The following is an 8,917-nucleotide window of genomic DNA, read 5'->3' as shown; positions in this document are numbered from 1 at the left end:
TCGTATAGTTTATTTATTTCCTTCCTTTCCTCACTGGGCTATTTTTTCCTTGTTGGGGCCATTAGTGTTTATAGCATCTTGCTTTTCCAACTAGGGTTGTAGCTTGACTAATAATAATAATAATAATAATAATAATAATAATAATGATAATAATAATAATAATAATAATAATAATAATAATAATAGCAATTTATTTTAGGTAGGAAAATATTATTCTTGTTTTAGTAATATATCTGATTATAAAATTTACTAAAAGGTAAATATAAAAAAATATATAAATTTAGATCAATTTATCTGAAAATAAAGAGAATTCAAACAGAAGCGTAATTAATATTTTGGGAAATTTTGAAGCAGTTTCAAGTCTCTATTCAGTGTATCACAAAAATTAGTTAACAAGTTTATAGGGAATTTTAAAGGTTTATAAAGGCTGCTCATGAATGGCAGAGGCAAGGAACTGTGACATTGCCCTAGCAGGACAATGTCCTAGACTGTGAAGGATTTAAAGGCCACCCATGAATGGCAGAGGCAAGGGACAGTGACATTGCCCTAGCAGGACAATGTCCTAGACTCTGAAGGCTTTAAAGGCCACTCATGAATGGCAGAGGCCAGGGACAGTGACAATGTCCTAGCAGGACAATGTCCTAGACTTTAAAGGCTTTAAAAGCCACCCATGAATGGCAGAGGCCAGGGACGGTGACAATGCCCTAGCAGGACAATGTCCTAGACTCTAAAGGCTTTGAAGGCCACCCATGAATGGCAGAGGCAAGGGACAGTGACAATGTCCTAGCAGGGCAATATCCTAGACTATAAAAGCTTTAAAGGCCACTCATGAATGACAGAGGCAAGGGACAGTTATAATATCCTAGAGATTGACTATATATACATATGATAAGCGCCCCAACCCCTTCTCCACTCAAGTTAGGTCTAGGGAGGGCCAGGCAATGGCCGCTGATGACTCGACAAGTAGACCTATAGGCTCCCCCACCCAATCCTTAGCTCACAAGGATGGTGAGGTTGCAGACACTACAAGAAACTATCGAGTTTGAGAGGGACTCGAACCAAAGGCCGGCAGATAGCCAGGCAGGGACGCTTCCAATAGGCCACTGCCAATAGACGTTTAATGAAGCGAGACCCCAAATCTTCTTCTTCTTCTTGTTCTTGTTCTTCTTGTTCTTGTTCTTGTTCTTCTTGTTCTTGTTCTTCTTCTTCTAACGTATTGTACCGTAATCCTCAAATACACTCTAACCTTTCAACATTGATTATTGGCTGTGATATCCTAAATAATGTAAAAGAGTTAGGGACAAAAGCCTTGCGTGGCCATTTGTCATTTCAACTGGCGAAAAGAATGACTTGAAATTCAGGGCTTATTCAGTGAGCGAACGTGTGTTTATAGTAACGCACACACACACACACATATATATATATATATATATATATATATATATATATATATATATATATATATATTGTGTGTGATAAATTTTGCACATTTAGACGTGTTTTTCATAATACTTAGCCACTGCCACACAAGTTTCCTGCACCAGGGTTCGATTCCCGGCCGGTCAGAAGCTGATGTCTTTGAGTGGTTCCACCTTGTGACTCCTGATCCCGAAGTTGATAAGAGAATCCAGATATCGATATATTAAAATATAGGGCTTATTTATATATATATATATGTATATATATATATATATATATATATATATATATATATATATATATATATATATATATATATATATATATATTTGTGTCACACTGAACGACAACCACTCGGGAAACAACTATCTTCCACAAATTGCCTAAACTAACCTGTTGTAGTTAGGAAAGGGCTTGAATCTGTGTGTGTGTTTGTACATATCTATCTACACATTTACCCGTCATTTTTGACAGATCGCCTACACTAATATATAAGTCCTTTCGCTTTAAATGAATAGACTAGAAAGTGCTGATATATCATTTTCCAGAAAGTAATTTAGTGTGTTATTATTATTATTATTATTATTATTATTATTATTATTATTATTATTATTATTATTATTATCACTAGCTAAGCTACATCCCTACTTGGAAGATCAGGATGCTATAAGCCAAAGGGCTCCAACAGGGAAAATAGCCCAGTGAGGAAAGGAAACAAGAAAATGTTGTGTCTTCATACACCCCAAGCAAGATGACTCTAACCCAAGACAGTGAACGAGCATATTGCAGAGGCCATGACACTACCCAAGACTAGAGAACAATGGTTTGATTTTGGAGTGTCCTTCTCCTAGAGGAGCTGCTTACCATAGCTAAAGAGTCTCTTCTACCATTAGGGTTGTTGTGGCCTGATTGGTAACGTCTCTGCCTGGTGTTTGCCAGACGGGGGTTCAAGTCCTGCTCAGACTCGTTAGTGCCTTTAGTGTCTGCAACCTTACCATCCTTGTGAGTTTAAGGTTGAGGGGTTTGGGGGAGCCTATAGGTCTATCTGTCGAGTCATCAGTAGCCATTGCCTGGTCCTCTCTGGTCCTAGCTTGGTTGGAGAGGTGGCTTGGGCGCTGATCATATAATATATGGTCAGTCTCTAGGGTATCGTCCTGCTTGCTAGGGCAATGTCACTGTCCCTTGCCTCTGCCATCCATGAGCGACCTTTAAACCTTTAAGACCTAGAGGAAAGTGACCACTGAACAATTACAGTGAAGTAGTTAACCCCTTGGATGTAGATGAATTATGAAAGCATTTACATAATAAAGACTGACTTTATTAAAATAATTCAAATTTTAAATCAAATCAAAGATAAGGAAGATGAATAAAGAGGTAAAAAAGTATTTTATAAGAATTACAAAGCTGGTATTATTATTATTATTATTATTATTATTATTATTATTATTATTATTTGCTAAGCTACAACCCTAGTTGTAAAAGCAGGATGCTAGCCCAGGGGCCCCAACAGGGAAAATAGCTCAGTGAGGAAAGGAAAAAAAGGAAATATTTTAAGAATAGAGACAACATTAAAATAAATATTATTATTATTGTTATTAGTATCAAATGCTAAGCTACAACCCTAGTTGGAAAAGCAGGATGCTATAAGCCCAGGGGCTCCAACAGGGAAAATAGCTCAGTGAGGAAAGGAAAAAAAGGAAATATTTTAAGAATAGAGACAACATTAAAATAAATATTTCCTATATAAACTATAAAAAAAATTAACAAACCAAGAAAAAGAGAAATAAGATAAAACAGCGTGCACGAGTGTACCCTCAAGCAAGAGAAGACGAAGAAAGAAAGGATAAAGAAGTAAATGTGGTAGAAAAATGGCCACATGAAATATTCAATAAAGGAACCCAGTTTTATGAGCGTCTGGGTGCCACTCGTGAAAGAGAGAGAAAGGGACTCTCTCTCTCTCTCTCTCTCTCTCTCTCTCTCTCTCTCTCTCTCTCTCTCTCTCTCTCTCTCTCTCTCTCTCTCTCTCTCTCTCTCTATTTGTTTCCATAATAGACTTTTATTATAATGGTTATTAAGATTAATTATGGCAAAGGACATTGACAGTAAAAGATATGGGAATATATAAGGGAATCGTTACTACGTATTATATATATATATATATATATATATATATATATATATATATATATATATATATATATATATATATATATATATACAGAGAGAGAGAGAGAGAGAGAGAGAGAGAGAGAGAGAGAGAGAGAGAGAGAGAGAGAGAGTTTTCTTACTCAACTGATTGTTCTTTCAATTAAGTTGTTATAAACTATAGGTAGAAGGTTGGCCAAGGCACCAGCCACACGTTGAGCTGCTACAGCTAGAGTGTTATTGGGTCCTTTGACTGGCCAGACATTACTACATTGGATCCTTATCTCTGGTTATGGCTCATTTTTTTTTCCTTTGCCTGCACATACACCGAATAGTCTGGCTTATTCTTTACCCATTCTCCTCTTTTCTCATACACCTGACAATATTAACATACCCCCCCCCCAAAAAAAAAATCTTCATTCAAGGGGTTAACTACTGCACTGTAATTGTTCAGTGGCTACTTTCCTCTTGGTAAGGGTAGAAGGGACTCTTTAACTATGGTAAACAGCTCTTTTAAGAGTAGGGCAATCCAAAATCAAACCATTCCTCTTGGTAAGGGTAGAAGAGACTCTTTAGCTATGGTAAGCAGCTCTTCTAGGAGAAGGACACTCCAAAATCAAACCATTATTCTCTAGTCTTGGGTAGTGCCATAGCTTTCCATTGTCTTGGATTTAGAGGTCTCTTGCTTGAGAGTACACTCAGGGGACACTGATATATCTATTTCCCTTCCTCACTGGGTTATTTTCCCTGTTGGAGCCCTTGGCCTTATAACATCCTGGTTCTCTGTTGGAGCCCTTTGCTTTACAAAATCCTGCTTTTCCAACTAAGGTTGTAGTTTAACAAGTAATAATAATAATAATAATAATAATAATAATAATAATAATAATAATAATAATAATGTTAGTCGGGTGACGATTATTATTATTATTATTATTATTATTATTATTATTATTATTATTATTAAATGCTAAGCTAAAACCCTAGTTGGAAAAGAAGGATGCTCTAAGCCCAGGGGCCCCAACAGGGAAAATAGCTCAGTGAGGAAAGGAAACAAGAAAAGATAAAATGTTTTAAGATCAGTAAAAATATTGAAATAAATATCTCCTATATAAACTATAAAAACTTAACAAAACAAGAGGAAGAGAAGCTAGATAGAACAGTGTGCCCAAATGTACCCTCAAGCCCTAAAATACTTCGAACGCTTGTTGGGTTCAAACCCGAGGTGACTTGGTACAATTGCAACGCAGTTATCCAAGTTTTTGTCTTGTCTTCTAAGCAAATCAGATCAGCTTTCTTATCTCAACGATTAATTTTTACAACATTATTTCAACATGATCAGTAATAAGAAGAAAATGAAGATGAAAATTTATAGCTATAATGAAGTAGTTTATTGGATAAGTGAGTTTGAGGAATAATATAAAACCAGCACCTATAACTCGAAAGAAATGTTCTGAAAATTTATAGCTATAATGAAGTAGAGTTCATTGAATAAGAGCGAGTTTGGGGAATAATATAAAACCAGCACCTATAACTTAAAAGATATTCTCTGAGATAGAAATTAATTCTTAATAAAGTCACGGTATTCGAAAAAAGATAACTTAAAATCATTTAATATCATAAATTGAATTTCAAATAAACTATTTAATAATGTCCTGTTCTACAAAAATTCCTTTGCAGCAAGTTTATCCTCAGTTCATAATAACTACAACAATAACAACAACAACAAACAACAACAACAATAAAGACAGTTCACAATTAGATTTAAAATTATTGATAACATAAATTGAATTTCAAATAAACTATTTAACGATGTCAACCTGTTCTACAAAAATTCCTTTGTAGTAAGTTTATCCTCAGTTCACAACAACTACAATAACAACAACAACAACAAACAATAACAACAATAAAGACAGTTCACAATTAGCTACATAATCACACCCAGTGACATCTCTGGCATGTATTTCAGGATCGAAATGACCCCGTTTTCTATAACTTCCTAGATTAGTGCTCTCGTAAATATTTTATAATAATTTGCTACTAAATCTTAATAATGTCAACCTGTTCTACAAAAATTCCTTTGTAGCAAGTATATCCTCGGTTCATAACAACTACAACAATAACAACAACAACAAACAATAACAACAATAAAGACAGTTCACAATTAGCTACATAATCAGACCCAGTGACATTTCTGGCACGCATTTCAGGATCGAAATGACCCGTTTTCTATAACTTCCTAGAGCAACGCTCTCGTAAATATTTTATATTAATTTGCTACTAAATTTGCTATTAATTTGCTACTAAATCTGATACGAGCTCTTTATCATTTGCTAATTATATTTATCACGAACATTGTTAAGAGAAATAATTCCTCGAGAATTAAGTAGAGTATTGAATTCCTGTCGTAGAGGTGCAATGTGGTGTGGCATTTTATTGGAAAAAATTACACACGTCCAAAATAGAGAGGCTGATATTTTCAATTTTTCATGCTACTAAATTGCTCTCTTTACACACACACACACACACACACACACACACACACACACACACACACACACACACACACACACACACACAAGCTTGCCGGACCAGGGTTCGATTCCCGGCCGGCCACAAGCTCTTGTCTTTGTGTGATTTCGCCTCGGGCTCTGATCTCGAGGTCGTTAAGAGAATCCAGACATTAATGTATCAAAAATATATATGGCTTATTTGAATATATATATATATATATATATATATATATATATATATATATATATATATATATATATATATATATATATATATATATACACACACACATATCAGCCATTACTAGTCCATTGCAGAACAGAGGCCTCAGACATCTCCTTCCACTTACGTCTGTCAGTCTTTCTATGCCAATCCTCACACGTAAACTTTCTTAATTCGCCAATCCATCGTCTTCTTTCCCTTCCCCTGCTTCTTTTGCAATCTCCAGGGATCCTGCATTCTGTTATTCTTAATGTCCATCTAGTGTCTCTCATTCTTATTATATGTCCTGCCTATGTCCATTTCTTTTTCTTAAATATTGTTAGAATATCCTCTACTTTAGTTTGCTCTCGTATCCATGTTGCTCTTTTTCTGTCTGTTAGTGTTTGTTAGCTGTTAGCTGTCTGTTAGCTCTTCGAGTTGGAACTAGCTTATGTTCTAAAGCTTTAGTAAGGTTCCAAGTTTCTGATGCTTAAGTCAAAGAGCTTAAAACCATTACGTTATTATGAGTAGCCTAATAGGCCTACTATTAATTTTTATTAACATTATGTATTTTATTATGTAAACACTTTGCTATTTAAATGTTAGTAACAATACAGAAAAAAGGCATGTTGCTTGTTAAATTTGGAAGACACGCGAAGAAAGGCAATTATTATTATTATTATGATTATTATTATTATTATTATTATTGTTGTTGTTGTTGTTGTTGTTGTTGTTGTTGTTGTTGCTGTTATTATTATTTGCTAATCTACAGCCCTAGTTGAAAAAAGCAGGATGGTATAAGCCTAAGGGCTCCAACAGGGAAAATAGTCCAGTGAGGAAAGGAAATAAAGAAACAGTTGGAATAGTGTGCCCAAGTGTACCCTCAATCAAGAAAACTCTACCCAAGACATTGGAAGACCATGGTACAGAGGCTATGGCACTACCCTAGACTAAAGAACAATGGTTTGATTTTGGAGTGTCCTTCTCCTAGAAGAGCTGCTTATAGCTAAAGAGTCTCTTCTACCCTTACCAAGAGGAAAGTAGCCAGTAGTGGCACTCTTCCTTGGCCCTATTTATTTCCTATTTTATTTAATTGATTTTATTCTTTCGTTAGCGTATTTTAAGTATATATAAATGACTGAAACGCTTTGGATTTCTTCTGTTGAGTCTGTTTCTTCCATTTTGCTATTTTTCTCATTCTGAGCAAAACAACCCACCGTTTTCTTTATCGTCTTGAATAAAGATTCTAGGACCTAAAATGTCTTATATAATTAACTATTTATATAAAGAAATTATCAAATCATCTAGAAAATATTAATTATTTTCTTAAATGTATCACTTAATCCAATGATAGCCAACATTATCTCTAAATCTTTCCCTCACAAAGATAGTACAATTCTTAACTAATGTGACGTTACACGTTTAAAATTGTAGGCCTACACTTGTTATGGGGAGAATATCGAGAGGGAGGCATAGAATTAGATGGTGAGAGAAGGTGAAGGATGATATGGAGAGAAGAGGTTTGGTGGAAAGAAGTCATTGGAGAGTGTTACACTTTAAAAAGTGTAGGCCTACACTTGTTATGGGGAAAATATCGAGAGGGAGGCATAGAATTAGATGGCAGGATAAGGTGAAGGATGATATGGAGAGAAGAGGTTTGGTGGAAAGAAGGCATTGGAGAGAGAGCATCAGGCAACCGATCCCTTAATTTAAAGATAACGTTGGGAAAGAAGAAGGAGACCTGGTTCTGTGTTGAAGATTAGTTTTATATTTAAAAACAAATCTTATTAATACCCAGGGATTATGTAAAATAGAATTTAAGTTTTATTCATTGTAATATTTTGCTTTAAAATAAACTTAATTTGAATTTAACACATTTAAAAATATGTATTTATCTGGGATAGAAGTAGAAGAAATGGTTCTGTGTTGAAGATCAGTTTTATATTTTAAAACAATATTATTAAAACTCAAGGATTATATAAAATAGAATTTAGATTTTATTCATTGTAATATTTCGCTTTAAAAATAAACTGAATTTGAATTTAACCCTTCAAAACTATGTATTTATCTGGGAAAGAAGATGAAGACATACTTCTGTGTTGGAGATCAGTTTTATATTTTAAAACAATCTTATTAAAACTCAGGGATTATTTAAAATAGAATTTAGATTTTATTCATTGTAATATTTCACTTTAGAAATAAACTGAATTTGAATTTAGAATTATGTATTTATCTGGGAAAGAAAAAGAAGAAATGGTTCTGTGTTGAGGAACAGTTTTAAATTAAAAAGAAATCTTATTAAAACTCAGGGATTATATAAAATAGAAATTGAATTTTATTCATTGTAATATTTCACTTTAAAAATAAACTTAATTTGAATTTAACCCATTTAAAAAATGTGTTTATCTGGGAAAGAAGATGAAGACATAGTTCTGTGTTGAAGATCAGTTTTATATATTTTTTTTAAAATTTTATTTAAACTCAGGGATTATATAGAATAGAATTTAGATTTTATTCATTGTAATATTTAGCTTTAGAAATAAACTTAATTTGAATTTAACCCATTTAAAAAATTTGTTTATCTGGGAAAGAAGAAGGCATGGTTCTGTCTTGAAGATCAGTTTTATATTTAAAAAAAAAT

This window comes from Palaemon carinicauda, chromosome 42 (genome assembly GCF_036898095.1).
Source record: "Palaemon carinicauda isolate YSFRI2023 chromosome 42, ASM3689809v2, whole genome shotgun sequence".
Taxonomy (NCBI): Eukaryota; Metazoa; Arthropoda; class Malacostraca; order Decapoda; family Palaemonidae; genus Palaemon; species Palaemon carinicauda.
The sequence above is the reverse complement of the archived record's forward strand: the minus strand, read 5'-3'. Positions refer to the sequence as shown.